Source organism: Camelus ferus, chromosome 26 (genome assembly GCF_009834535.1).
Source record: "Camelus ferus isolate YT-003-E chromosome 26, BCGSAC_Cfer_1.0, whole genome shotgun sequence".
In the NCBI taxonomy this organism is placed as follows: domain Eukaryota; kingdom Metazoa; phylum Chordata; class Mammalia; order Artiodactyla; family Camelidae; genus Camelus; species Camelus ferus.
Window position 1 is genome coordinate 22595752 of NC_045721.1, and position 27799 is coordinate 22623550.

Consider the following 27799-nt stretch of genomic DNA (forward strand, 5'->3'; position numbering starts at 1 on the left):
ATGCCGTGTGGAAAATGCTTTTGCATACACAAACCGTATTTAAAACTGCTCTTGAATTAAGATGCGTTTTAACATAAATAAATACAACGTATATAAAAAGCAAACTGAGAAGATCTGGACAGGTTACTATGAACTAAAAGAGATACTATTAAGTGCTTCACCTGTATTGTCAACAAAAGTTACAGCGAGCTATCTATGCTCGTTGTAGGTTAGGTACATGTTAAATGACATTAGTGTAGTCAGATATGTAGCCAATATTTGCTGTAAGGAGCACTGAGACAGCCATACACAATAGTAATGATAATTATGTGACTATAGTGTAAACTACTACGATTATTAATACAGAATAGAACTAACAAGCTGATTCAGGCTTACCACTTCACTCACAGATTAAGTCTAATGAGCTAAAAGGCAAGCAAATGCCAGTATTTTAATGGAATTCACTAAGAAGGATGCCTACACAGACCAGTATAACGAACTGCTAAGACTAACAGGTTTGCACTGACACTGCACGTTTTTTGCAAAGGCCGCCACCCAGAAAAAGAACTTAGCTACCTTTAAGGTGCTGGATGTTTGTATCTCATTCACAGAAGCAAGCTGTCTTTTGGAATCAGAAGTAGAAACCATGGCCTACAGCGCTGGTTAAAGGCGGGCACTATTGGTCTAACATCACAGAGTCTCTTCCTCGTCAGGGAGAGTGGCAAGAACTCAGCGCTAAACATCCGGAGCCGCTCACGGTCCAGCAGCGCCCCCTGGAGGACGATGGCAAAACAGCCTCCTGTCAGGCCGCAGGAGGCGGGCGAGGACCCAGCGGTCCTGCTGGGCATTTCTAAGAGGCGGTGAGGCAGGAAAGGACCGCGGCGAGCGCCAGGTGACAGGTTAGACAGCGAGAGAAACGGCGTAATGCAGAGGCAGTTAATGATTCCAGCAGCTTTCAGCCGCTGGGAGTGGTCCAGTTAGTAAGGGGAGGTGGCACCTGTGAATTATCTCTTGCTAACAGTCAGAAAAATCCTCCCAGGATTTGAATGTTCATGCCCATCGGGTCGTGTGGAAATATTTCGAATGTGATAATAAAGCACTAAGGCCGTTTTTTTTTTAAGGCTACATTACTGAATCTGCCATCTGTCAGATTTGAAAATGCAAATGAAAAGAAACCTCTGAATACGGCCTAGAACGTATGCTCGCGTGCGTCTGTGGAATCACGGGTGAAAGGCTGTCGCGTTAGTTAATACACCATTGATAAATTTTTGATACAGCCCAATTACCACTGGGCTCCCACCAGATTGTACAGGAGATTGTTCATTCATATTTTAAGGTGACCCAAAAAACACATAATACTCAAAAGATAAGTGGGAAGTATTATTAGCCAGATCCCTCTTCTTTTTAATTATGCACAGATGCAATTATTCTGTTAAATGGAATTGGATAAGAGAGGCTCCTGGAGTCCTGGAAATTCTGCAAATGTAAATCAGGAGTGCTGGGGACAACTGTGTGTTCAGCAGTAAGAGGCACTGAACAGCCACGAACATTTTCAGGCCATGGCAAGCAGGTGAAGGGAGGTATACTGGACTCCCTTTTGCCGCAGGGTTTCTGTGGGTTTTTGGGTCCCTGCCGATCCCCGCGTCAGGGCAGTTGGCTTAGTGCACCGTGAGAGCAACATGGTATGTCTTCCAGTTTTAGCTTAAAGTCTCCTGCTAAAAATGCGAGTTAATATCAGTTCTAATACTAGATTCATGTAAAAGCTGTTAATAAAACAATACCAGAGCAAGGCTGCCTTTTTCACTTTACCAATCAGAGCAGAAACTGGATTCACAGCTTCAGAACTGAATTGCTTTCACTTAGGCAGTTGTGTAACTGCACATAAGGTCATAACCTTTTAACAGCTCTAAGGGCTAGTATCTTACAAAGCACACGCCTCTGTGTCAGGCACTGTGTTAACCAAACAGATATGGACTCTGCCCTTCGTGGAACCTAGAGGGTAACTTATTAATCTTACAGCAGTCGTTGATTGGATTAATTTATTGCTTGAGTTTGAATCAAAAAAAAAAAAAAAAGAGTTCAGGATGTTCAAAAAGGATTGGCTTTGGGCAGAAAGTGAGATGGCCACAGGATGAGGCAATGGCAGGATGGGGAGCCTACTTATGGTCACAACCAGGATGGAGCCTTTCTAGGGCAGGGTGTGGTGAGGACCAGCTGGGTCACTGTCGCGGGCCAGGCACCGCGCTCAGCCCTGGCGAGGACTGTCCAGTTTGACCTGCACACTGACGATGAAGTTGATGTTCTTATTTTCCACACCTAACATTCAGGGAGTCTGAGGCTGAAGTGCCATTCAACCAACTGCCCAATATCACACAACAAAATATACAGTGTCATTGTATATTTTGGTATTTTTTACCCAATAAAAAAGCTAGAAAATGGCCTATTTTGAGAAAGAAATAATTAAAATAATTAGGGTTTTAATACACAGAAACAGATATTAATAAAACCACAGAGGTGCCAGTGATAGGCATTATAATATATTACAATTATATGGACTTGATTGAGTTTTATCGCTGTTACAAACCACCATTTCCTGCTAACGCACGTTCCAGGAAGAAGTCTCCAGGATATTATAATGACTAGATAGAGCCTGAAAGGTGGAGCTGTCTGTCAAGAATAGTCTACTTGTTTTCCAAAAATAAATTATAAAAAAAAAGCTCTTTTAAACTGTCCACAAATCATTCAGCTGAGAGCAAGAAATCAGAAATTCTTTTTTGTGGGAGGCAAACGGGGGGTCAGAGCTGAGCACGGCAGCCAGTGGGCACTCTGCTCACAGAGGCTGCTTGACAAAACGAAAACAAAAACAAAAACAGAAAGGCTCTGCCTCCTTTTGTTCATAATAAAGTGCTGACACAACTTTAATTATAGTGTTATAAACAGTGCTGCTGGACCACGGCTTCACCATATGGGACTGAGTGCCATAAATATGTTATATATTGGTTCTTCAGAAAGGAAAATTTAGAATCCAGTCTTTGTAAGAATCATATTTTTATGAGCCTGCTGAAGAGGAGCTGAATGTTGAATCAAATCACGAATTCTCAAGGCCATCATAATCAGAGGAGGCAAAGTATATATTTGCTCAGGGAAACATCTGTTAGGGACCCTCTCCTGGGTCTCATCAGCGGCTGGCAAGCTTTACTGCTTCAACTGCGCTTCCATTATCAGCCTGTCGGCAGAGTGGTTTACACCGGCCGTCCTTCTATCATTAATTCACTGGTAAAGAAACAGCCTTTTTAATGGCTTTGGTTGATAAAGCTCACAACAAAATTTACATTAAAAATTCACTCACTGCCTTGTATTTTATTAAATTCTATATTCTCAAATTTTATATACATGCAAAAAGCTCTGAAAAGGATATAAATAGTGAGTTATGAAATGAATGTGCATCAACCATGGTGCTAAAATTTACAACTCAGCTATTTTTGGAATATGAAGAAGCTGTATCTTTACCTTATAATGCTTTGTTCCCGGTGCTCACGCTGTCATTTCTGATACTTAGTGAAATTACTGAACTTGCTACATTATATGAATAGAAAAATCTTCTTTGGTCCAAACAGAGGCACTTTCCAGCAAAATATATTTTCGTCAGACTATCAAATCAATAATAGGAAGAAAAGCATTTTTCTGGAAAAAAAGAAGAAAACCAAAAAATCATTTTCTTTGATTCGTTTATCTCATAGATGTATATTGCTGGTGGCATAAATAAAAGGTACGGTGGACCTTTGGGGATAGGTTTGACATTAAATGCATATGTGACAAGGATCAAGTTATTTTATTTCTAGATTTCCATTTGAGGGCTCCCGTGTGTCATATAGTCAGTAAAAGGCTGTCTTGATAAACCCATTTATATATTGTTGCATAATGTTTACAGCTGATTTGCAAGTGACTGATTTTAAAAATTCTGGTAAGAACACTTAACCTGAGATTTACCCGCTTACATTTTTAAGAGCACAAAACAGTATTGTTAATTGTGGGCACCATATTGCATGGCAGATCTCTGGAATTTATTTTGTAGAGATAAAACTGTATACTCGTAGAACAGCTAACTCCCCACTTCCACCACCCCAAGCCCCTAGTAACCACCATTCTACTCTCTGCTTCTCTGAGTCTGATTGTCTTAGATCTTGTAGGTCGTGGAATCATGCCATCTTTGTCCTTCTGTGACTGGCTCATTGCACTTGGCCTCATGTCCTACAGGCACATCCATGTTGCATATGGCAGGCTTTCCTTCTTTTTCAAGATTATATAATATTCCATTGTTTGTATATACATATTTTCTTTATTCATTCATCTGTTGATAGATATTTAGGTTGTTTCCATCTCTTGGCTGTTGTCAACAATGCTGCAGTGAACATGGAGATGCAGATACCTCTTTGAGATCCTGATTATCAGTTTGAGGATGTGGAGATATTGGAACCCTTGTGCACTTCTGGTAGGAATGTAAAATGACGTGGCCGCTATGGAAGACAATATTGCAGTTCCTCAAAAAAATTAAAAATAGAAGTACCACGTGATTGGGCAAGCCCACTTCTGCTAGATAGTCAAGGGAATTATTTTTGATGTGGTACTTGTCCACACCATGTCAACAGGTCATACAATTACTGATACAGAACACGACTGCAGTTTTCTCTGACAAGTCCTCTGGTCCAAACATGGTTATAACTTGGCCAACCATAAGCATGGATGAGAGTGAAAGCAGTATTTCCCCTGCGTGTGTGTCAACCTGCAGGTGCCGATGCTGTGATCAAGTTCCAGCCATTGCTTAGGTCATCTGTCTCTGGCCAGCACCTTTCAGACTGCCTGATGACAGTGCAAGCATTGAGGTGTGCCACATTAAGAAATGATGAATCTCTGTCCTGGCAAAGCTCTGCCCTCTGGCTATTATAATGTATCACTGTTTTGTTTACAAATGGGTATTCGCTCTGCTAAATGGCAACGGGGTCCATGAGATTTTATAAATAGATGAAACGTTGGCACTGGGCTAATATCAGAACTTACGTACTTGAAAGTACAATGGGAAGCCTAGGGAAAATCATCACAGTTACCTGTGAAATAAATGCCTCTGGCAAATTAAAATCATTGCAACTGGCTACTTACGTCACTAGAGATTATTTATTTCAAGTATCATGCTCTTCATAGGATAACTCGATGTTAACTTTCAATTTTCACTCTTAAAAAATGAAGTCTCTGTTCCTACCCAAACACAACTTTACAACATCAGACCTAGTTTTGCTAATTCACACATTTCAGAGGAACCTCTAATCTTTGCTGTTAGATTCATTAAGCCGTTAGGACATTATGGCCATGCTATTTTAGTTCTGGACAAGGGGCTTTTATTTTTGACAGGAAACTTATTTCCTGAGCACACAATGGAAATGACATTACCTCCTCGTTTGCTGATTGGTTTAGAAGGCGTCTGTGCTTCACTTCCATGCAACCTTCTTTATTAGTCAAAGGTGGCATTTTACAGATACACAGCAGGAAAGCTGTGCGGTGCTCGCTGTAACTCCTTTCATTTTATTTTTGACTTATGTGCTTTGTCCTGCATCTGTGTTTACCATGATAGTTACATTAATTCTGGCTCTATTATCATTCTTTATTCAATGAAGATGATAAAACTTCTATTTTTATCAGCAATTTTTTTTAAGCCTACAGAGAGTACCGAAACAATATAATCATCGCACAAGAAGACACCATTAACCTTCATCAAATCTTTAACAATGGGATATATACAGGTTTGTTTTTTTTTTAAAGAAATAAAAGATCACACAAAGAACTGCAGTACTTGGCGACCTTTCTCAGTCTGCCTTCCCGCCCTTCATTCATACCCTGTTCATCAGAATGCCTGGCAGTTTCACGTATGCATTTATCCCATTACTGCACTAAGATCAATCAATACACACTATGTAATGTTTTGTATATTTCCAGTCTTTTTTTTTACAAATAGTATGAGACTGTGAATATCATTATTTAACCTGCCTTTATTTTTCAGTATTCTGTTTTTGAGTTTTCACCGTGTTTTCCCTGCCTGAGTCATTTTTAGGTACTGTACATTATGGGCTTTTTAAAATTGAAGTATAGTCAGTTACAACACATCAATTTCTGGTGTACAGTATAATATTTCAGTCGTACACACACATATATATTCATTTTCATATTCTTTTTTATTCTAGGTTACTAGAAGATATTGAATATAGTTCCTTGTGTGATACAGAAGAAATTTGTTTTTTTTAAATATATTTTATAGATAGTAATTAATGTTTGCAAATCTCAAACTCACAATTTATCCCTTGCCACCCCCGCTCCCTTTGGTAACCAGAAGTCTGTTTACTATGCCTGTGAGGCTGTTTCTGTTTTGTAGATGAGTTCATTATGCTCTTGATGGAGTACATCACAATTTATTCAATGAGCAGTTAAGAGTCTGTCCACTGTTTCACTGTCATAAACATGACTGTTCCACTGCATGTCTACATACCACACGTGCTGGGTTTTTCCAGAAGAGGACCTACTTACACGTTCGAATGTGCTCTCCTACAGCTTTACCAGGATAGTGCCATGTCCCCCTCCAGGGTATTTGTACAACCTTACACTTTAGGCAGCATATAGAAGTTTCCTATTTTCCCACAGCCATCCCAATGGTTAACATCATCAAACATTTCCAGTTTTGTCATTCTGATGGATAGGAAATAATATTTTACTATGGTTTTTTTAACTTCCTACGTAGAGATGAACTTGAGTATCTTTCTAGACATTTATTGGACATGGGTTTGTCATTGGATTTCCTATTCATTTTTTTCTCACATTTTTAGTTGTTGGTCTACTTTCTTATTAACTAGTATGAGCGCTTAATATATTCTTATCACTAATTCTTGGTCAATTACATGAATTGCAAATAGCCTTTCCCAACTGGCAACTAGTCTTTTCACTTGTATATGGTCTCTAGTTGAAGACTTAAAATTTTAAAGTATTCAAACTGGTCAATCTTCTCTTTCATATTGTGAGCTTTTGAGTGATGTTTAAGAAATCTTTCTCTACCTTGCAGCTACAAAAATATCTACTATGTTTTCTTTCAAAATCTTTACAGAGTAAGTCTCATTCGCTTGGCAGGGACTGCAAGCTATATCCCTAATTTTCTTTTTAATATGTATAATAAAATTTATTCTCACTGTAAGAGTTATTGAAACACAAACTCCTCATTTATTTTTAATGCTCCTTCTGTCCTGTATTAATTTGCTAAGTATTCATGGGTCTATTTTTGTCCTCTAAATTCTATGGCATGGGTCTAATTTACACATTTATACCGAGGCTTGTCATCTGTTAGGACAAGACCCTCTAAGCCATGCAAACCCGTGCGGCATCATTGTTCAAATTAGAAAATGATTGCTCTTCCTCAGGATAGCTTTGGAAACCCTTGTCTTGTTCTTCCTTATTTCTTTTAAACTTATTTTTGTCTCACTGTTCTCCTGTGTGAATTTGGGATAAGACTGTCAAGTTCTATGAAAAACCCAACTGGAATTTTTCTTGGGATTGACTTGAAGCTAATAATTCATTTAGAGAGAATTATATTTTTATAATATTGTGGCTTTTCAACCATGAGCATGATTTATTTCCTAATGCAAGTCCTTACTAATATTGTTCTGCATGTTGTTATAATTTATGTTAGATTTATTTCCAGTTATTAGAGTTGCATGGAGATTCTATTTGGTTTTGATATTTGGCCAAAACCAGTTTTTAGTGGGGCTTCAACCTTGGTCCTTAACAGACTAAACAGCTGCAAGCCAACTTCAATATAATTTCTGGCATCCCTGAACTTGAGTATGATCAATAATTCTGTGATCACACAGGTTTCTTTCATATTTAAACAGGGTTACAATGTCAGTAATATAAATAAGACCTATTATTTTGATTTATTGTGAATATTTGAATATTCATTTACAAATATATGTGAATAGTCTAGAAGTTACTCAGAAAGAATATTCTTATGCTGTTTTGTGATGAAAATCTGTTATTTGGAAATAAAAATGTTTATTTACTGTTGTAAAACCACAATGTTGTACTAACTAAAAATGACTGTAAAATATTAATATCAGGGAAAAAACTATTATAAACTTTCAAATGGTTAAACACGTGGGACAATAAATTTGAGAGTTAAATTAGAATTTGAGGATGAAATTAGAATATTAACAGAGAGTATGTCAGCTACTTAAGAAAGAATATTCAATACTTTTTGAACAAACAAATGTTTATACAATTTAAGTAATGCAAAGCAGAATGCTAGAGATTCCATGATAATTCTGATCTTTGTGCAACTGTTCAGCATACAGTATTTGAAAATTTAAATGAAGAGGACTAAGAACTCTAATTTTTAGATATTTAACTTCCTTCAAGGCGCTTTTCTCCTTCAACAGCTCTAATTGAAAATGAATGTCCATTTAACGGTGCAGATGTTCTGTGCAGAGGCTGCACAAACAGCCCCGCAGCTAAAATTGTGGAGAAATAACAATTCCGGCAGCATGAAATTTAAAAGATAATTCTGACAACAACCTTTAAACCATTCTTAAGGTTCCTTGGAGAAGTGGTACGTACTAAGGCAGAAGCAAGGAAAACAGAGCTGAGCCTGGAGCATTGTCTGGTGTCAGAAAGTTAGGAAGGTCTCAAAAGGGAATGGGGCAGGTTGAAAGGGCAAAAGAGCCAACCTGAGGGGGTCCCAGTGACCAAATATTTTGTATTTGAGATACAAAATAAATAATGATAGTATTGGATTTTAACCTAGAGAAAAAAATCCATGAATCCATACTAATATGAACAAATAAATAAGTAGGCAGGCAGAAGGAATGGCTCTCTGACAGAAAAATTCCAATTAATACACATAAAAGAGAGAGAAATAGTGGATCACCACAGTAATCAGTTATTTCAGGCAAGAGTTGGCCAGTGCACAAAGTACTAGGCAAAAATGAGGAGAGAAACAGGGACGTTTTGCCTGGTCTCCAAATGTTTCCCTTAAGATATTTTCTTAAAAGGGGAAAAATCATAACTTTTTGGTGAAACAATGTGGCAGACACGAGCTTCAGCAAGTGACATGCCCGATAATAAGGTCTATGGGTTCTCCCTGACAGGAAGCACTGATAAAGGCACAGCGGAACCGCGGTATTCCTGCCCAGGATGCACAAACTCTACCTGATCACGAGGAAACATCAGACAAACCCGGACTGTGACACACAAAGTAACTGACCAGTGCTCTCCAAAAGTGCGAGGTTCACGAAAGACAAGGAAAAGACTGAGAAACTCACAGATTGCAGAAGACCGAATTAAGTCCTTAACTGTGTTGTACTAATTTCTTACTCGTCATAATTATGTTCATGCAAGATATTAACATAAAAGCAAGCCAGGTGAGGGGTGTATGAAACTCTTTGGATTATTTGTGCTATTTCTGACAAATTTCTGTAAGTTTAAAATTATTTGAAGATAAAAATGTAACCAAAAAGTACATACTTTATGTTGTTTGTATACAGGATTTCTACATATGTACTAGGAAAGACACCATTGAACACTAACTCTTTGATTATTTGGTTTAATCAGCTTCTGTTATAGTTGTTTTAAAATTTCCCACTATGTGGAATTATCACTTTCTGCTAATTCTTTCTGGTTTTGCTTTATGAATTTTGAAGATGTGTGGTTAGGTGCATATAAGCTTATAGTGTTTCTGTTCATGGAAGATTCTGTGTTGTTTTTATCCCTATAAATGCCTTTGCCTTTAATATTATTTTTTCTAAATTTAACATTACTAGAATATCCTTATTTTAATTATTATTAGTACAGTATACCTTTCCCATTCTTTTATTTTCTTCCTTTCTGCATGTTTTTGTTTCATATATAGACTTTGCAAGAAGTTTATAGACGGGTTAGATAGTAGTCACAATTTTTATCTTTTCATATAAAAGTTTAATCCATTCATACTTATTATAATTATTGATATAGCTTTTAAAATTATTTTCTTTTGTGTTTTTATCTTTGGCAGTGTCTCTCAATAACCATTCTCCCTTCCTTCTGAGTGAACAGACCTCTTAGCTGGGCACATGGCTGACTGCAGTAAATATCACATGTCCCAGCCACCCTGGAGTTAAGTTTGAGTAAGTAACTATATTTTGGACAGTGGGATATAATGTATACAGCCTTCCAGAGTCTTTATTAGAGATCTCTTGCTTCTTTTTCTTTGCCCTTTCCAGCATTTTTGTACCTGCTATATGAACTCGTCCTTAGACCATAAGGATAAGGACCACATCCTAGGGATGGCTGAATGGTGAACTGAATAATCTCTCAGGATAGCATTGAACCAAGCTCTGGACTTCTTATCTTTGGACATTCATGTGATTAATGTGAGCATAAAATAAACATCTTCCTTATTTAAATCAATATGTGTTGTGTTGTGTGTGTGTGTGTGTGTTTCTTGTGGCTTAACAAATCTACCTTTTGCCCATAATTTTTCTCCTTCTGTGACTTCTTTTGGGTTGACAGATAATTTTCTACACACCCTTCTTTTTCTCTGCATGCATGGAGAGGAATATAGATCTTATTATTATTTTTTTCCCCACAAATGTACTTAATTTTAAAAAATAAAGTCTAAAGTTTTTTCTAACTTTCTTAAGCGAGATACAGACCATATTATACTCAAATAGACACTGGATTTCCCTGTCCCCATTCTGCTATTATTATGCAGATGCATTGCTGACCAATAGAACCTTCTGTTATGATAGAAATGTTCTGTATCTGAACTGTCCGATGTGGTAGCCACTCATGGCTGCTGAGTGCCTGAACTGTGTTTAGTGTGACTGAGGAAATGAATTTCTAATTTAATTTAAATTAATTTAAAATGAAATTTTTAACAGCCCCATTTGACTAGTAGCTAAAACATCAGATTATGCAGGTTGACTTTTAACATTTGTTTTGTCTCTATCATTTAAATAAGAGATGAGTCAGGACGTATCTGAGTTGTACTTTCTGCCTGGGAGTTCTGTCTCTTTCCTACGACAATCGGGTGTGTTTCAGGGGCTACCTTAACCCCCACCATCACTCATTTCTTACCCTCCTTTCCTTTGGAGTCCCAAAATACTTCATCTCAAATCGTCCAATGTAAGCCCTTGATTTCACAGACAGGAAGACAGACTAAGAGAGTTAAACCAAATTATCACATTTAATTAGTTTTGTGTGACATTTCATACTCTGTCCTGGTTCCTGACTTTTAAAGCATCAATTTCATCATACTTGTATAACATGACTACATTAAGTATTGCCCATAGTACTGTCTATTGATTAAGGATTAGGAATATTCTTTTTTTGTATTGAGAACTTTTTTTCATGGTATGCTCTTCTATAAATCCGATAGGAAGTGCTGAATTATGTTAACAGTGGCAGTAGTTTAATCCTCATTTGAGAATACCAAAATAGTAAGGCAAATGGACATCATTCTCAACATAAATTTAAAGTGCTCTTATAAGTACAAGGCGTTAGTACATATTACATACCTGCATTTACATTGTTTTAGTTTGATATGATAATCTGTCATAAAATATTGTAACATCCAGTTGAAGTGAAAAAAACCCCAGGCATTTAGCATTTTTTGTGTGTGTTAGAGTGCATAAAGGATTATGTTTAAATACCCTGAAATGCTGACAAAGAAACATTTTTTTTTTTGGCAAAGGAAAGTGCTGAATGGCAATTTTTACATTTTTAAAAAAGTAAGTAAGAAGTAAGGCCTTTAAAAATTTAAGTCTCACTAGACTAGAATAGAAATTTCAAGCTCAAAGAGACCTTAGGAATAATCAAATTCAATCCCTTCTCCAGGAATGACATTGAATTTTAAGGACGTTAACTACCTTCTCTTTGAAAACACAGCAAATTAGACAGAACCAGAGCCACAGTGAGGTCTGCTGTTCCCCGTCAGGCGTGCGTCCCTCTGAACCAGGCTGTCTCTTTAGACACCATGTTTGGTGAGAATGTATTTTAAAGACTATGAGATGGTACTTTTCCTACAAGATTTGTTCCACAGTAAGTTCATGTACCTTTTGCTTAGCTTGTAGGATGGAATGAAGTGCATGGCGTTTCTACGTCATTATTCTCAGGGGCTAAGGGAACTCTTTGCTGCCACTGATCACAAATAAAAAGGAAGCAGTATTATTGTTAACTGCATACCTTGTCCTCAACATTTCTAATTTAATGATAATAACCCATTTCTCTCTATCATTTGTGTCATCATCAACCGGGGTATAATGTTTCTTCATGAGAGGGTTCATTGGTTCAGTGAGATTTTATTAAGCATATACTACTCCCCAGAAACAGTGCTAGGCACTGGAGCGCCAAGCTAAGTGAAGGTCCATGACCTCCAGGCAGGATGCATCCTGTGGTGGAAGTGATGCTTACACACTCTTTGCATTGGCAGCAATCATGTCGAGGGACACAGCGTAATCAGGAGAATCCACAGCGTCAAAAGGCACAAAGATCTTACAGAACAGAAGAGTACTGATTGTCTGGGTAAAATAAAAGCTATTGATAACCTTAGTGATTTGAAGGATGAGGTGAAATGATGGAATAACTTCTGAGGAAATTACAGTGGCAGCGTTGAGTGCTCAGCTGAGGCTGGAAACTGAAGCCGGAAGGAAGCTGACAGTTTTGCAAGAATAAAGTGGCCCCGGGACTGGAAGGCTACTGCAGGTGGGGAACAGCTGAAGTGACAGTGACACAGTCGGTGATCTGGAGTAGGATTTGGTCAGAGAGAGCCATTTTGGAATTTAGATTTTCCAGGAATGCTAAAATGTATTAGTGAGCGTTCTCTGGAGAATAACAAGCTATGTATCTGTAGATAGCTAGCTAGCTAGCTAGCTAGCTGGATGGTGGATAGATGGATGGATACATAGATACATAGAGAAGAGAAAGAACATTACAGACTGAGTTGTGTCTCCCCCAGCCCCCACCCCCAATTCATATGTTGAAGCCCTAACCCCCAATACAATGGTATTTGGAGATGGGACTTTTGGGGGGTAATTAAGTTCAAATAAGGTCATGAGGGTGGGGCCTGCATGATGGGATTAGCGTTCTTTTAAGATGAGACTCGAGAAATCTGGCTCTCTCTTCCCCTCCATCATCAGAGGACACAGCAAGTAGGCGCCATCTGTGAGCAAGGAAGAGTGTCTTACCAGGAAATTAACCCTGCTAGGACCTTGATCTTGGACTTCCAGCCTCCAGAACTGTGGGAAATAAATTTCTGTTGTTCAAGTCACAGCCTACGGTATTTTGTTATGGTAGCCTGAGTAGACAGAAAGACAGAGAGAGAGATTGAGAGAGAGAGAGATTGATGTAGGAATGTTGACTCTTGTGATTGTAAGTCTTGCAAGTCTAAAGGGTGTGGTTCAGGTCAGCAAGCTGGACACTAAGGTGAGAGATGATGTCACAGCTTTGAGTTTGAAACTCAGGGCAGGGAGGCAGATGAAAAATGTAAGCAGGATTGGATGTTGCCAACTTGGTAGGATCCAGGGATGGGCTGTAGCAGAGAAAACAAAACTTCTGCCTTTGGAGTTGAGGGCGAGCATGTGGAGAGCTACACCACTGGGTAATTCATCCACAGAAGTCATCCATTTGTTGGCGACATTAGGTATAGGACATAACTAATGTTCCTTTCTTATTGTTAGAACACCTTTCAAATCTTTTTGCATGTTCTCTCTTTGGTGGCCCCCTGTGCAACATGAAGATAGAGTAGCCAGTGATATTTCCAAATCATCTTCAGCCTAATAACTTGTCTGTATTTTTTTCATTTGCAATTACAATATTTAAGATATTCACATGTATTTTTTTCATTGTTGCCTAACAGTAGATTATTTTCTCAAAAACACATGTATGACTGTGACTACCATCATTTCAAATTTACTGAATAGGAAATACAGTATTACATGTAATCAGCCTCATGTTCCAATGATCAACTTCTGATTTTGAAGAGAATTTGGTTTTATTATCTGTATTATGAAAAACTAAAAGACAAAAGCAGTGCCCAGATGGTTATGCAGAGGGAGCCCCTGCTTCGCATTTGCAAACCCATAGACACAGCACGTGCATTTATTTGCAGCTTAAACATTATTAAGCCAGTGGAAGCCATTCATCTGTACCATAGTAATACTGTTCTACATTTAAGTACAGGAAGACTCTTGGCTCTGATTCCATGTTGACAATAGCCTTACTTGTGAAAAATATAATAGTTAATCCAAGAGAATTAAGCGTGTAAATCTTATCCATGACAAAATATAAGTTGTTTTCAGAGCAACTGAAGGAATGCAGTGTTATTACTAAGATGCTGACTCTTTTATATTGTCTATGTGTTTTAATAAAAACATACAGCACTCTAAGCAGTAAACAGTACCTTCCCGTCAGGTCTGTCCCTGAAACAATCCAGTTAACCTACACGCAGCAGGGATAGTTTTACTTTACATATTGTCTTATAAGTACTTGTTTAAAGTTCATGAAGCCAGAGGATTTTTCTAAAATGTGCTTACTAGATACTACACCACCGAGTCACAATTTTGTTCAAAGAAGAAGGAAAAAAAGGCCTTCTATGTTTTATGAAATTCCCATTCTGAAGAGGGGGGATAAATGGTTCAAAAGTGGGTTGATTGTAAATGGACTTTAAAGGGTGGAAGAAATTCCTTCCAAATCACAAGTCTTCACCCCCAGCCTGTTCAGCCTCCACCACCTGGAGCTCAAATGCATGAAGTGAGAGAAACGAAGGTACGGGTCCACCCAAGTCCATTTCAAATATTTCAAAGACATCTCCTTTCTACTGTGACTTTTCAGATGACCTTCAGTATATTGTTTGCACCTATACTTAGCACTTTAAAGAAATCACACTCCTCTCCTGCTTGATACGCTTTTATCGTGCTATTAGTGAATTCGTCTTCCGGTACTTCCAATGTATTTAAAAAGTTTTATATGCTGCGTTCATTGCAAGTCTTCTGATACGCTGGGAAAGTATATGCCAGGATCATTATAACCTTCCTCTGCAATTCCCTCATATCCATCAAGTAAATGACTAAATTAGCAGATAAATACATTACATACGTGACTGCCTCTGCGCCTGGAGTCACCAGAGGCAAATGGTCAGGAATGACTAATTCGTGCCCTGGGGCATCTTATCACCGCCTCCCTGTGATGGATAATGTGAGTCTCTAAATTCAAATCAATTTCAATTGCTTTCTGATAGCGTATTTTCCTCTTATATTTATCAAATGCACTTACGATAGATAAACAAGTGTAGATTAGGAGGCTGTATGAAGACACACTAGGCACCTGGTTTCATTTTTTTTTTTTTTCATACCCGACTCAGCATTTTGAAAGTGTTTGCCTCCTTCAACTGTGTGTCCTTTGTCAACATTTGGAGACAGCCAGTGTGCACCGCCATTTCTTTTACTTAATAAGTGTACTTGTGAGTATTTCAACATTTTCTCATCAAGCAAGTGTAAATGTTAAGAGCAGCTCTGCTGCTTCAAATCACTGCTGAGTGGCTGTGAGTTGCAGGATTTACCTGGATGAAAATATCAAAGAGGGAGTTGATATTTCCCCGAATGTTTTCTTTGAGAAAACAGTAAAAGTTACAGACACAAGCTCTGACATGGGATTTACTTAGGTTCCAGTTATTCGCCCAGCAATAGCCATCACATCGATTTGCCCTTCACTTTTACAACATATCCTTCTTTATTGATGAGAACTGACCACAGCTTGCTCAGAGCTTAAAAATTAATTTCTAATTTCATATTATTGAGATGAGGGGTCTTTAAAAGGTTTTTGTAATATTTGTTCAAATTATAAATAGATGGAGATCTCCCGATTGACTCTGAATGGATCAAATCAATTTCCTTCTAATGTCGACTAATTAATAATTATCCTTCATTTCTTTCTCATCGTGCTCTTATTTTTGTGCACATGATCATTGAAGATTGTCTACTGACTGCGTCATAGTGGAGATGCTGGTCAGTCTTGCGCAACAGTAACATTGCAGGAAGAGCTATTCAATGAGGTGACTTCGAAAGGGAAGCTGTGCTTTAGTTTAGTTATGAATGAGGGCATTGCTGAGTTCAAAGGTATTGCCAGAGGTAACATAGTGAAGTGCTTCTTACTGAAACCATTCAGGATAGCTCTACGGGCATTCACTTGAATTAGTTTATCAGTTAGAACTATTAATATTGTAAGTGACAAAATTCAACTCAAATCATCTTAATCAAAAATGGAAAAGGTGTGTTTCGCATGCCCAGAAAGGCCAGAGGTAGGGAGGTGCGGGGCCTGACTGGATACAGACCCGGCGAGGTCAGTGGCCGGTTCTGTCCCGATTCTGGGTCCTGCTTTGTATTGGCTTCATTCTCAGGCTCTGCATCGTGGTCCCTGCGAGCACTGGGCTCCCATCACTCTCTCTGTTAGTAGCTGCACTGAAAAATAGCACACCTCTTTCCCTGAAGTCCCAGTAAAAGATCCTTAGCCTGACTTTCACTGGCCTGACTTGGGTGATGAGCTCATCCCTGAATTCATCTCTGTGCCTGGGGGCTGCGACCAATGTAAACTTGGTCACATGGCTTTGGCTGGGAACAGGGGTTGGATAAGCCTTCCCTAAACCACCTGCTCTGTGTGTGGATGAAAGGGAGTGCGGTGCAGGGTCTGAATTATACCCAAGATGAGGTGCTGCCTTGACATCTGAAACCGGGTGGGCCTTGCACAGCTAAACCACAAGGTCCCGCCCCGATTCTGCTCTGCAGATAAGGTCACCCCGGCAAACCACCTTCCTTTTCAAGAGGACCGGGTACAGTGCCTGCTTAGCCCCGAGTCGTGGATTTCAGCTCCCTACCAGCCTGTGGAATTATTCAGACAAGCGAATCATATCCTTCTGCAGGAATCGGGGGACCTCCACCCTCTGGAGACACCAAGCCTCTCGGTACTACCTGCCTTGCACAGCCCCGGGTTGTTCACTCTGCTCCCGGGGCAATCTCCTTGTGGCCCTGTGTGGCCTGCAGTGTCTTCCTCCCTGATTATGAGTAGACGGGACTCAGAGAGAGTGGTCGACTGCCTCTGACCAGTGTCAGGTGTCCCGTGTCTGGCCACCTCCATCACGCAAGGGTGGGAATCTGCCCTCACTGATGTGCTGAATAAGGGGTGACTGAAACAGGAAGATTCCTCTGAAAATCAGGGGTTAATGCCACACAGGGATGAATGAATGCTGCCGGAGAGGGCCCTAACTCACTAAAGTTAGTTTCAGTTTAGATCCACAATTCAAGTCAACGCATATTCTCCACACCTAGAACCCCTGGTCGGAAGCAAGAATAAAACTCCCATCATTTCAGTTTAGAGCCCCTTACCTGACGCAGGTCAGGGTTGTGAAGTGAAGAGAACCAGGATGATTTCCTAGCTGACGAAGCACTGCATGTTATTATCTCTTCTCTCTCTCTTTTTTGTTTTTGGAAATTTGCTGCACTCATTTTAAGGCTCTGATAAGTCCTGTAGTAAAGAAAATATCTAATCACTATTTTAGATCAAGAATTTCTCAGACATATTTGACACAGTACATTTTTCTTATCATCTATTAATATTTAATTAAAATATTTAATAGGATATAACACTTTTTGGGATTGCTGATATATTCTTCACCTCTGGAATGTTATGTTTTTAATAACTTGTTTGGAATACCATGGGAATATCTTAAATCTTAATAATCCTATTGAATATAGTCATTACAAACGAATATTGTATAACATCTGGGAATTATCTATGTGGCCCTATCCTTAAGAGGTCTATACTAGAATGAAGATTAGACTCACTCGTATTAAATCAATTAAGTTGAATTTCAGTTCTTTCATTCATTTCTCTAGGTTAAATCCTTAAGGCTGTTTCTTCCTTAATATAATTTCAGGATATAAATCCAATTGTTATAAAACCAAAAAAAAAAAAATTATCAAGATAGTTCTCTCTCTTTTATCATAAATCCTTGGGGAAAAATAAAATTAACCTCAGACTTTCTGACCTAAAATCCCAACATATTTTAAGAGACTAATATTTCAAGTACTAACTTCTTTTTTGAGAAAACTATGAAAAAAACCACACTTCTCATATTTGTCTTCTGTGGGCTTCACCACATACCCTCCTGAAAGACCATATTAAAAAATGACATGTGATGCAAGTTATGATAAATGGTTCACATAAATTGTCTGCACAATTCTTGTTACACAATAAGGAATCAATTATGCCAGTAAAAAGAACAATACCCCCAACCCATGATTAAGTAATGCGGTCTGGTTGTGATTTGAAGCGTATTTCATTTGTCATTTGAGCATGCCAACTAATCACTATGTAAATATTCCAAGGGACTTATCTTTGCTGTCTTTAATCTGTACCATGTAATTATGCAGAATTTGAGGAAATCTTTTTGTGAAAGAATGTGATTGGCTGTCAGGGAGGAAGGTAGTTTTATTTTTTACAATGAAAGCAATCATGATAGTTCAGCTATAACAGGGAAATTTACCAACGTAATTATTTTTGTTTTTAAAACAATGTTACCTTAATATGAGTAAAGAAGGTCAAGAAATCTACTTTGAAGTCGTAGAAAAGACATAATCACAAATATTTTGACTATTTAAAAATAAAATACCTTAGATGGAAAGGAGATTCATTGCATTCATTAGCCAAGTATTCTGACACGGGGGCAGTGTACGGGACTTGGGGTATGTTTCATATTAAATATTAAAATATTCCAAGTTGCTAAAAATCTCATATGATTCTACTAGGTCCAGAAAATTAATTTTTGAAAACTTTATTAATAATTTTTTTTTAGAAAAGACATTTGAATCCTCTCCAGCTCCGCACTGACAATGTAGACGTAAGGGAAGTATAGTCACAAATAAAGTGGTGTATGTAAACACTACCACGCTCCTCCTCCTCTCCTGGACAATTATTTTTTGAATTTATATACATGATATAAAAGCAGATTCTCTTGAAACATATACAGATGACCAGCTCTGTATCTATAACCCAAGGGAACAGCAACAGGACTGGAGTGCTAGCAGATACAAAACAGATACAAATCTGTATCATATACATGTCATGTATGTGCACTTTTTTATGGCTGCAGTAACACATTATCAAAAATTTACCTGCTTAAAACAACACAGATTTATAGTTCTCCAGGTCAGAAGCCTCACTGGGCTAAAATCAAGGTGTTAGCAAGGCTGTGTTCTTTCCGGAGGCTCTGAGGGAGAATTGATTTTCTTGGATTTTCGAGCTGAGGGGGGCCTCCTGCCTGCCCTGGCTCCTGGCCCTTCCTCCATCCTCAACACCAGCTGTGCAGTATCTCTGCATCTCTGACTCTGACCCTTTTGCCTCCCTTACATTAGGACCTTTGTGATTCCATGGGGTCCGCCCAGATAATCCAGCATAAACTCCCCATCCCAAGATCGTTGCCTTAACCACGTCCGCGGGATCCCTTCTGCGACAGAAAGTAACACACTCACTGGGGATTGCGACGCCGTCATCTTTGGGGGACCATTAGTCTACCTGTGGCAGGTAGACTATATACTTATACACCTCTGTATTTATCTAATGGATAGAATTTTAGCCTACACATTTAGGATTAGAATAAATATAACTTTACTTTTTATAACTCAGTTTAAATTCTCTTTTGAGCACTGATTTTATAGGTTCCTCAAAAACCATTTCAGCCAGTTCAGGGTTGTGTCCATATAACGTTGAGGTCTGGGTGGGGAGGTATATGAGGAGGGCTCAGAGGGCCCTGGGTCTTCAGTCCATACAGGTTTGCCACTGAGATGTCCCTCATTCCCCTTCGAGAGGGTACATTACTTAGCAGCAAGAGGTCATCTCATTCCTAGCTGACATGTATGCATCCATCCATTCATTCAATAAATAGTCATTGAGTGTCTATGTGAGTTGGTAACTGTACCCTTGGAACAGAAAACATGAAGAAGGCATCAAACCTGGGGAGGGTATGGCTCCATGGTAGAGTGCATGCTTAGCACGCACAAGGTCAAGGGTTCGATCCCCAGTACCTCCAGCTAAATAAAAAATAAATAAATAAATGAACCTAATTACCACCCCTCCCCCCAAAAAACAAAAGAAGGCATCAAACCTAATCTCAAAGAAACCACTGTCTAGTAAGACAGACCCATAAAGAACTCGCTGTAATACATTCTAGCAAGGGCCACGATGGAGCTGTGCATGAGGTGCCAGGCGAGCACTGAGAACAGGGGTCTAATCTAGCTGGGGAGGGGGCAACGTTTGATTAGTAAAGGCTCCCTGAGCTGCTGACATGTGAGCTGAGACTTAAAAGATGTGAAAGAGTTAGCTAGGAGTATATGGGACCTGCGAGAGCCAGACCTCAGCGTTCCTTGAAGACTAGAGATGTATTTTCAATTCAACTCAACAAATACTTATTGACCTGCGATGCACGCTAAGGGAGCCACCATGACCTGTGAGAACGTTTAATGCCGATACTTCCCCTTGTCAAGGGGACTGGGGAGAGCTTCTCCGAGGAAGTTACAGACATTAAACAAGTAATTACCATTGTGATGAGGGCAGTGGAACAAGGCTATGGTCATGCAGGGGAAAACAATTCAACCCAGTCAAGGGGGTAAGGGACTGCCGCATCAAGAGATGGATGTTTAAACTGAGACCTGAGCGATAAGTAGCTTTTAGCAAAGGAGAGGAGGAAGAGTCGGGCATTGGAAGGAGAGTGAGGAAGCTGCTAGAGCATCCAGACAAGTCTGAGTCTGGCTGCATGGTGTCAGTGGGCATGGAGTGAGGCCAATCTCTTCAAGAATTATTTAGGATGTGTAATATTTATTAACCTCCTCTGATGTTTTGAAGGCACCATGCTAAATTATGGAGCTACCATAATGGATGGCACCATGCTAAATATTTTCAAACTGGTTAATCTATGAGACGTACAGTACAGACACAAAAGCACGGGCTGGATCACAGAGGTTTTATACGCCACGTGTCATTCTGGCGTCTTAAACAAGGGTACTCTGACATTGTGGCACCTGCATTTTGTCATCTAGTGCCTGTTTGGGTGATGAATTTGAGGGCAACAAGATTCTAGTTAGGAGGAGACGTAAAAAGACAGTGAAGTAGTTCAGGTGAGTGATGAAAGGAGCTGGACCAGCACTGGGAGACACAGAGAAGAAGAAACACAAGTCAGAAAGGGTTGGGAGGTGAAATTATGATGAAATGAGGTAGAAAGAAAAAAAAAAGAAAGAGAAAAAGGTGAGATCCAAGTGTGACTCCCCAGTTTCTAATATCAAGGACTGAGAACGAGACATGTGAATCCACGGACAAACAAGACTGAGGTGACGGGCACAGAGGAAGCACCCAGGACCACTTGTCAATGACTGATAACATTACATCCTGGATTATTCTGCCAACTTAAACCCAAGGATAATCCCTTAATTTTCACCTGATTTTTCCACATGATGAGCCCAAGTTTTAAAAATTTTTATTGAAATCACTGGTGATCACTATTTCACTGTCAATTTATGGGATGCTTTAATATGATGGTGGTGGGGCAGATCCCCAAAAGACAGTGTCTTGGGAGAAAATTTGTTATTCGTCAATGCATTATTTTTGTACTCAATACACTTGCTCCCTTGTGGGTAAATTGTTCCCTTCTTGGAGCATTGGAAGAACAGCTACTAAAGAGCTGTTTATTTTTGTATGAATAGCTTTCAGACATACTGTTTACTGACACTGATCAGATTACAATGGCAACCACACAAGCACTCTTCCCACAGTGCCCTTCTTCTCTTGTGGTCACCACGCACGCAAAACTACACTCTGGGTAAAAAGAAAGAAATACACGAAACATACATGCCAGAGACCAAAAAGAAATAATTACAAAATAATTTCCAAATCCCAGAGTTGGTGCCAGCTCACACAGCTCATGCCCTTTGGGGTTTGCAGCTCTTTACTGGTTATTGTGAATGCATTTTGTCACACATCTTGTGACACATCAAACCTTGAGGTCCAATTTTTCACTTTATTTATATAAAAAATATGACTTTAATTTCACAATAATATAATAGGTATGGTCAGCGTTCACATCAATAAAGAACTGCCAACAGGAGTCTCAATCATGGAAAAAAAAATGCTCTTCCTAGAAGTGCATTATGTTCTTGTTTCTCACGCCGTTTCTTCCAGAAATCATATGTTTCGTTTAGCTCTAGTTCACTCCTGTCCTAACTTTTACAAAACTTGACTTTCTGTTCCTTCTATATTACTGTGTCGGCTTCAATTTCATAATTGATTAACTTATAGAATAACTTAGTTATAATTTTTTTTAAAAGACAGAATTTAAGATGTACAAATCTTTATTATAGATGGATAGGTGAGAACTATGAGCAAAACATTTTTACACAGATTTTTTTAAAGCATAAGAAGGAGACAAACATTTTCAGGCTGCCAGCTTTGCCAGCCAAGTTCATCTCTCTTCCCGACCTGCCGTCCCTGCAGACTGATGACACGAGCCTCTGAATCTGGCTAAACAATGGCCACAGAGCCGCACGCAGCTTGGGAAAAGTCTGAATGGGGCTGACTTGCTCTCTTCACCAAGGACTTAAAAATGGAATTTAAGAAATCGTTACGCTAAACCGAAGCCATTTTGTTCAAATAAACTGCTGGAAATATCTTGTTTCTTTGGCTTTTTTCAAAGACAGTGAAAACATCTAACCCTTCCTGATCAGGCAGATGTAAACAAAGAGAAAGTCTGGTTTATTGTCTGGTAATGACTTAACAAAATAACTCCGAGCCACGGGTTAAAGTCCCTTCAGACACAAACTTTCAGGCCATCTGTCGTTAGAGTTTTCATAGGTGAGAAGGGACTCAGGTGCTCAGAACTGAACACTTTCTCTCTGACAGCTTTGAAAAGTTAGGGGGTTTGCAAAGTGCCAACTGTTTCCGGAGACAGTTCTCCCAGAGGGGCTTCAGCATCGTCTTTGTAAGTAAAATGACTCCTTTTAACAGCTCAGGTGCGAAAACTGGCTCACGCAGGTCCTAAAATATACAGTTGGAGTTTTCTATGGCCTCCTACTCTTGATGGACAGACAATCCAAAAACTTCCTAACCTCAAGCACCCTCTGTCCTCAGCTGTCGGTTCTGCCTCCTGTGTCTTACACAATTACAAAGATCAATCAACCCGCAAAGGCAGAAAGAAATCTCTCTTCACCGCGTGGGCTAACTCTCTCTGAGGCCACTCCTGTCCCAGCTGCCTGGACTCGCAGGTCTGACGTGACCCTGTGCCAAGTGCGGCTACGAAGCCCCTGGAGTGGCTGTGAGGCAGACGGGCGGGATTTCCTTCTACTGAAGGCCTGGCTGCACGTCCTCAGGAGAGGAGGAAGGATGTCCCTTCCCTGGTGTTCAACTGCCTATATTGTCCCTCCGTGCCAAACGGACTGGGGTTCCCACTGTTCACTCTTTATGACACTGTGGTTTGAGTGGCTCACGAGCAAAACCACTTCCTGTGGTTTAAAATCTGTAGTTCAGGGGTCGGAGTCCAGGCCAGAGTCAACTGGGCCACCAACCCAGAAACATAGCCTCTGTCACCACCCCATTCTAGGGCCAGGGGCCATCACACTTGCCCCGAATCTCTGATTTCCACAGGGACTTTATCCTAGGAATCTGCTGTCCTTCACGATCCTTCTTGCTTCTACTCCTAGGTCTTGGAGAGGACCTAGGACCTCTTAGATGAAAACTCTCTTTGAGAAGAGAGTTTCGATCTCTTCCAGAAGGTGTTGGGGTCCTACTCAAATCTCTTCCTTCCTCAGTCACCTTCAAGGTTTAATTAATAATGCTTTCTTTGAAAGAATAAAGACCTTATTAGCGTTCCTGCTACAGCTTTGCACGTACCAAGCTGTTGGCTCTACCTGGTCTGCATCTGCACCTCACCTGTGTTCTTAATCGATCGCTCTGTTTTTCTCTCTCTCTCCATCTTTTCCCTCTTCCTCTATATCTCTCCAACTAGCATATTCGTTACCCTTTTCTCTGCTTCGCTATGTTAAATTTTGCTAGCAATACCTCATCCATAGATGAATAATGGATGTGCCAGGATCCCAGGGTTGATTTGATTTGGGATTCACATGGTGGGATGGAAAAGAAATCTGGAGAAGAAATGACGGCATCCTGAGGACAGGTGTCAGGCCTTGATGAGCAGTGCTATGAACTGCGGACGGAAGGCAGACCCTCCAGATGATTCCACGCACATCCACCTGACTGATTTAAAGAGTGCCGGTGGAATCAACGCCACCGAGAGACTTAAAAGACAGGAGTGATTCTGTAGGCAAAGCACAGATTTAATTTGAGAGTGCATGTAGATTTCTAAGTGGGAAAGGCCAGCACCCTGATAGAATTTTCAGAACCAAAGGCGACCACAGTGGACCGAGATAAGGCTGCCAGGCTGGCAGCATCCACGCCCCTGGTCACAGATGGTAGAGTCTGCCCTCCATTCTCACTTAAAACCAAAAGAATCACCATCGGTAAAAGTGCAGTTTTGCTCTCTCTCAAAAGGGTATCAAGAACTTTCTAGCATATTTTACATGAAGAAACATGGAGCGTGCTTCCTGAGCCTTAGTGGTCTTCTGTGAATTTCCAGTTCAGAAGACTCTGACTGTGAAAACTGTTTGGGGCCAGGGAAGCCTCGGACATGTAAATCAGAACTTGGACACAACTCTTCAAATTTGAAAATCTAAACCTGTTCTAAAACATCCTGGGAACATTTATCAGATGACTTCATAGCCCTGGTCCAAGCCTAACCCTAGAGAAAGGACTGGGGGAGGCTGTGGCTCAGTGGTAGAGTGCCTGCTTAGCATGCACAAGGTCTTGGGTTTAGTTCCCAGGACCTCCATCAAAAAACAAACAAATAAATAAACCTAATTATCCTTCCCCCCTAAAAAAAGTAAAGGAGGAAAAGGAGAACCTGTTATAAAAAGGAGCACAACACACTCTCCATCAACCTCCATTGTCCTCTGAATGCCTCTGCTTTTTATTTTGAAATTTATGTCCAGTCACATGATTGTGTTTCTGCAGCCAGTTAGGATAAGGAAGTCTAGAAAAATGGAGAAGGACAGGAAGAAAGGACAAAGAGTTTTGTATGTGGATTAGTTTGATGAAATGTTATGAAGGCATAGCTAATGAGTAGCCTTTTTTGACTCAATTATAAATAAAATACTTCCTCCATTTCTTTTTTCTTGTCTTAAGACAAAGCTTCACTAATCATGCATAAAGAGCTTTAAGAAAAGGTCTTATCCATACCGAGTGGTACAAAACTAGGCAGGCCGACACACATAAAGCGGTGGGTATCACCTGGCACTTCCAGTTTTCAGCTTGATATCCAAACTTACGTTTCTTTCAGCAATTGTTTATGTGGGTAAACCGATTAATACCACTCTCAAGTTATCTGTAAAGTTCTTTTTAACCATTTCAGATAAAAGAAAAATAAAGCTGAGGTTCAAAACATACAAAACATTGTAAAGGACTACGTTCCCACAAACCCTAAAATGTCGATATCTATTTTCTGTAAATATGAGATTTAAATTCACAATCATGTTTTTTCAAAACCGATTTGTGCATTAGAATTCATCTACTCACAAACTCTCATTTTGCAGATAACAAACCAGAGGCCAAAGATGTTAAGAGACTTGCCCGCAGGCATCAAGCTAATTAGCACTGAATCAGAGATTCTGGAGTGGTGGGGGGCAGGGGTTGATGGGGGTTGCGGAGGGGATAAGGGAGGGATGGGAGTGGGGCCTGGGGGGTGATCTTTACAAATGATCCAACAAAAACTGAAGAAAATACACTATAGTCAAAGTAACTCAGACTCCCAGTTCTTCACATAACCTGCTTTTTATAAAAGTCAATGAAACAATGATGAGTGTAGTGTACTTCCATAGCCTTTCAAATGTTTTCTTATTGAAAAATCACTGTCAGGAATATTACCAAAAGACAGTAAACTGGCAACGTTTTTTGAGGTTCACGCAAGTTCATTATGTTGACCAGAAATCATGTGACTGTTATTTCAAGTTTTGGCAGAAACTGCTAGGGAAAAAGTCCCTCTAGGGTCAAAAATGACCCTTTCACTCCTTCAATCAGAGCTTTAAATAGCGGGAATATTGGGGAATTAACATTTGGCTTAGTATTCTTATGACTTCCCCAGGGTGCCCGTCACCACTAGGTACTGCTTATCTCAGAAGTGAGCTCTTTTAAGATTTTCTAGTCCAGTGGGTTAGGAATGCTCAGATCCCTTTTGGCTGAGTCCCCGTGTTAATGTCTTCCTTCCCCCTCATTTTATGGGCTGGAAAGCCCCTCTTACTTTTCATTTTATGAATTTGAAACAAATGTCAAAATTTTAGATTCAAAAAGATATTATTATTAAACACTGTTATGGCATATTCAGGAAAGTTTACCTCAAAGAAAGCTAATATTGTTAACAGCAGTAGAACAAGATAGTTACTTCAGATTAAACTTTGCACTTCTTTTCTTCTGTTTTTATATGCTGTTTTCTGTAAGTGATGAGAACCAGGTATTTCTTTCAAATTCCTCACTAATGAATAACGAATTGCATTGAAGCACAACACTAAGATGGAGATTATAGGCTATATTTATAGAAATCTTCACATGCTATTTTAGAAATTCCACAGACTGGAAATTAGGGCTATTGAGGTTTTTTTAATACATAGAACAAAGTCCCAAATAATGCCATTATGAAGCACAAAACATGGTCTGCTGAATGGCTACTAAAAGTGTGTGGGACTGACTGTGCTTGTCTGAATGTGGTTCAGCCTGGCACCCTCCAATATGGGATGGAGCCTATGACTTCTGGAGGGGATCCCATGGCTTGGACAGGTTGAGTTGCTGTCACAGCACACCTGTGACATCACAGTCCTCTGGCCAATTTAGCTGACTGGGTTGGTATACGGTGACCATGAATTCAAGGTTGGGATCATTCCCTGCTTGTCGAAGAGAAAAACTGCCCTGAAACAATAAACTGAAGGTCTTTTCCACTCAGGGATGCCCGCTGCTCCTCATTCTTAGCCAGAGAAGGGGACAAGATGCAAACCCAGCATTTCTGCTACAGAGGAAATGTCAAACTCAAAGATTAAAGGTACACCACACAGCCCTGTGGTCAAGTGCACCGGCCTGGAGCCTCATCAGCCTGTGTTGAAATCACAGTTCAGGACTTTAAGACAAATCACTGTTCAGCCTCTTGTTAGCTCTGTAACTTTGTGGAAGAGATTTGACTGTTTGAAGAGGTCAAATCTGATACTTAACTCATGCCCTTTCTGGAAGATTTAATGTGCCTTGCAAATAAGAGTCCATAAGCATTAGCCATCTTTATTAGTTATTTCACTTTTGTGTACACATGGCTGGTTTTGTGTCTACTGTTCCAATAAAACGGTCCACATTTATTCTTCTGTTGAGATCATTCTAGAAGCACGTCAGCTGTTGACGTCCACGCACAGTTTGCACCATTCAGTGCATTGTTAAGTCATTTTCTGAAATACTCTCCATTTATCTATTCTCTCCACGGTACTTAATAAAACTGATTTTCATCATGATGAATTTCCTTCACATAGATTGGCTCTAAATGCTAAACAAGTGATGAGCACCCTTAAAAAACCTCTTTATTTGGGAAAAAATTTAAACTTACAGAGAAACTGCAAATTGGGCAGAGTTCTCATGTATC

General features: G+C 39.6%; 1 protein-coding gene across 6 annotated transcripts in view; it reads right to left on the bottom strand.

Annotated features, from left to right (window-relative positions):
• The window catches only part of NEIL3 (nei like DNA glycosylase 3), a 357388-nt gene that overhangs the window by 64620 nt on the left and 264969 nt on the right, over positions 1-27799 (bottom strand). For 5 of the 6 annotated variants that reach the window (XM_032468751.1, XM_032468750.1, XM_032468754.1 and 2 more), the window contains 2 exons: positions 17421-17559; positions 3490-3663 (listed from right to left, as the gene is read on the bottom strand). The gene's annotated coding sequence lies outside the window, so the exon portion shown is untranslated. The remainder of the gene's footprint in view (positions 1-3489; positions 3664-17420; positions 17560-27799) is intronic. The other variant, XM_032468753.1, reaches the window with a different exon arrangement.